The sequence below is a fragment of the Rattus rattus genome, chromosome 2 (genome assembly GCF_011064425.1).
Source record: "Rattus rattus isolate New Zealand chromosome 2, Rrattus_CSIRO_v1, whole genome shotgun sequence".
Classification (NCBI taxonomy): Eukaryota; Metazoa; Chordata; class Mammalia; order Rodentia; family Muridae; genus Rattus; species Rattus rattus.
The window spans coordinates 183145744-183150012 of NC_046155.1; positions in this window are offsets into that span (position 1 = coordinate 183145744).

Below are 4269 nucleotides of genomic sequence, written 5' to 3' on the forward strand. Positions count from 1 at the left end.
TACTGTCCATCTAAGGAGTAAGGGCTTCCCTTACAATAAGCACGTCCGGTAAACTTCAGGTGGAGTGGAACAGACTCTGATGCACACAACTGGCATAGGTGGCATTTTCTAGGCAAATCCTTAGCGATGCTGGCTGCAGAGCTGAGCAGAGTGAGTGATGTCATCTGTCATGGAGCACGGCTGTTTCTAATATAGCATGAGAACATGCAGGTTTGGATTATCATCTGTGCTGTGAAGTCAGCTCTTCCTGATGCCCATATGCTACATTAATGCTCCTTTGTTCTGTGAATGTATATTCACATGTACATTGGTGCAATGCTCATACATACACAAATGTGTGCTGTACATGTGTAAACTCTTACATGGATATGTTGTGCACATATATATGTACCTACTTGGCCTAGTGTGTACATATGTCTATACTTTTAGGCCTGCAATATGCAACTATTGACATGAACGTAAGTGTATGATGTGTGTGTGTACCTTTGCATATACCTACATGTGTACATGTATGTATGTCTACATGGATATATGTGTTCATGTTCATGCATACATGCACGGATGTGTGTGCATCTGTGTATATACTTACATGGATGCATGTGTTCATGTGTGTGCATATATGCATGGATGAATGTGTACATGTGTGTATACCTACATAATGCATGTGCCCAGGTGTATGCATACATGCATGGATGTATATCTTCTTCTGTGTATATACCTACATGAATGCATGTTTTCATGTATATGTATATATCCATGGATGAATGCATATATGTGTGTATACCTACATGATGCATGTGCTCATGTGTATGCATACATGCATGGATGTATATGTGCATCTGTATATATACCAACATGGATGCACGCGTAGCCATGTAAGCATACATACTCGGATGCATGTATATCCATACAGACATTATTCACTCCACCAGCTTTACTGTCTTCCACTTTTGTAAAAATAAGCTTGGTCACTTATCAATAGTGATGATGTATATTCTGTAATTAACTTAAATACTTTTATCCTGAATTTGAATATGGAACCAACCCTTTCTTTGAGGTATGGTTGATTTGTGAGATCTTAAGGGTGGCAGAACCCCCAGAACATCCTCTCCTTTCTGAGATGATGAGAACCAGACACCCAAAGAGACCATAGAGTTCTGGATCATTCCAACTTTCAGCTCTGCACAGCTCTGCTTCCCAACAGTGAGCCCAGGCAGGTGTGGCTAAATCCAGACTTCAGGACTCCTTGGGAGCTGACCCCTGCCCAGGAACATAGTACCTGGGCATCTCTGTCCTCTTTCATTTTGCCTCCCCAACTTCTTGTTTGACACTGTCCAAGGTCATAATTGTCACACATGAGGATCTGACAAAAGGGCAGAACTGTCCTGTGGGATCCCTGCGTGTGGCTCTCTGTGACATTTCACAGAGTGCCAAGAGGTCGGCTGGGTCCTGCCCTGGAGACTATGCAGCTGTGAGTTGGTAACAAGAGGACTGGGGCTTTCTTTCAAGGTCAGCTGCATTGCATTAAGACAGAGGTTGGATCACAAGGTACATAAAAAGCATCAAGATACATATGAAGCAGGGTGCTATCAAACCTCATGTTTTGCTCTCAGAGTTTCAAAAAGAAATGATTTGCTGTCTTATAATATCCACTTGCGCAGCCTAAAGCCCACAGATAACTCCAGCTTCCACGAATCATGCATCATAAAGCCATTGCCCATGAGTTCTTTGATATCCACTATCCTTTCCAAGGCTGCTATGGATTCAGCTCGTTAATTTCATAAGATCTATTGACAATAAAGGCATTATGGAAATGTCTTTCTCTTGGCTAGCACATAGGGCTTCCTTGTGCTGAGTCTGTGTGTCAGTCCAGACTGGAACATTTATTCATTCATTCAGCGCTCACTGCTGTGTGCAGATAAGCATGCAGAACTCATTTTAGACTTGCTGTTTCTTCTGCTGGCTGCAGGTGGGTCATGGCTGGGAAGATGGCAGAGTGGAGGAGGTCAATAGTCTAAAGTGTCTGTGAACAGAGGGTTCACTATATGCTCGGCTGAGTGAATAATGGCATGAAAACAGATCCAGCTTATTCTCATAGCATTTGCACATTCGTGTACTTGTCAGCTGTTGATGTAAGAAAATATCCAAGAGACACAGAATCCCCTTTTGTGTACAGTGTCAGAGGGTTCAATCTACAGTCCTTGCATTTGACTCTGGGTCTGGGGTGAGATAGGTAATCACAGTGGAGCTCACACAGAGGAGGAAAGTGCCTCAACTTATGGGCCTGCAGAGTGGGTAGAAAGACAGACACAGAGATCAAAAGCAAAACACAGGAGAGGAGGATGAGAGAGAGGGGAGAGAGAGAGAAGAGGAGAAAAAGGGAGAGGAAGAGAGAGGAGAGAAAGTGGGAAGAGCGGGGAGAAGAGAGAGAAAGGTAAAGAGGAAGGAAAGGGGGAAAGGGAAAGGGGAGAGAGAAGGAGGGGGAGGAAGCGACAGTAGAGGAGGAGGGGGAGAGAGAAGGAGAAAGGTAGAGAGGAGAGAGAAACAGAGAGATAAAGAGTAAAAGGAGAGGGGGTAAGAAGGAAAAAGGGGGGAGGGAGGAGATACACACACATACACACACACACACACACACACACACACACACACACACACACACACGGGGCAGGGACAAGTTATACCATTGGAAAGTCCCTTCCCTGGTAACTTATGTCTTCCCTCCTAAGTGAGCCCCTCCTCTCAACAGCACTATTAGCTGGGGAGCAAGCCTGACTCTTCAGGTGACACTCTAGATCAAGCCACAGCACTTAGAGAGCAGGTTATAGGCAGGTGGAAAACCCTGGGAGCTTGACATAGCCCAACCTTAGAACTTAACAGGTTTGCTCCTGGTGCTGACCTGAGCTCCATCCACACAGATGAAAGAACACCAAAGCTCTTTCCCCTCACCAGTGGGATGCTGTTTGCAGATGATAATAATGACGGATACAGATACAATGTAACAGATGCCCACCCACCTTAAACTACACAGTAGCCCAAGGCTTTCCCTAAGCCCATTTAATGCTTTTTCTCACTGCCTTCCCAGGGTACAGAATACTCAAGAGCTTCCTGACCACCACTCCTACTCTGGAAAACAAACTGAGCACCCCAACTCCTCCTGCCTTCAAATCTCCACTGCAGAAGCAAGATTCCAACGAATTAAGTAAATACAATGCAATACTGTTCAGCAATAAAACGAGTAATAAATGCAGGGATGGGGGCGGGGGGAGTTATGAACTGTCGGCCTAGAAGAGCGAGAAGGAGTTCAAGCTAAAGGAATACAAAATATATTTAATAAAATCATAGAAGTTTCCCAAATCAAGGAAAAGAGCTGGTTTCCTAGACTTCATCCATTCGATTGTCCTTCTAAGCCAAGCTCCCCCCAATCAAAACCTGCTTTCCAAAATGTACATCTCATGTGCCAAGAACAGCTGAGTATTTTGAGGTGTTACACCTCAGGAGGGAGCACGGACACACAGGAGACAATGGCACCCTGAAAAACAGAGTCTGGGAACCCCAGTCCATTTCCCTGGCACCCCAGGAGCAATTTGGAGACAACAGACACTGCAGATGGAGTAGTTTTATTTGAATTTTAGCAATTTCACAGCATGCAAAGGGACCCAGGGAATGCTGAACTTTTTGCCTCTCCTCAAAGCTTGTTTTCAATTTTTTTTCTTTTCTTTTTTTTCGGAGCTGGGGATCGAACCCAGTTGTTTTTAATTTTTACACCCATGCCCTTCACTTCACCATTTACCCCACAGAGGGATTTCACCTTTGAGGGAATATCAACCTCCCTGTCGGCTTTAATGATGTTATTGAGCTCATCAGCTACAGTTGGTTAGGCCACAATGACTCAGGGTTTTGAAATTAACTCCACCACTCCACATGTGTTTAGGAAAATGAGGACAGAAGGCAGGGGCTCGCAGGCCATGCTAGCTTCAGTTTAGGCAGCAGGACCCTCTCTCTGCAGGATCTGGCAGGCTCTGAGGGCCTCTTGTGCATTTTCATAGTTATGGCCATTGATGCTTTAGTTGTCTAGCTTTCTCTACCGGGCTTTTAAAATATCTTTTCTTGCATCAAAATAATCTGTTGTGCCGTCTTGTTTTCTCCACATTCCCACCGCCTCCACTGTTAAATGTGCCATTGTTCCAGGGAGGCTGAAGGGGACCCGGCTCGCCCCACCCAGCTGGCCCCCCCTGACCCCCCGCAGGTGGAAGGGGCTGCCTCCCTACT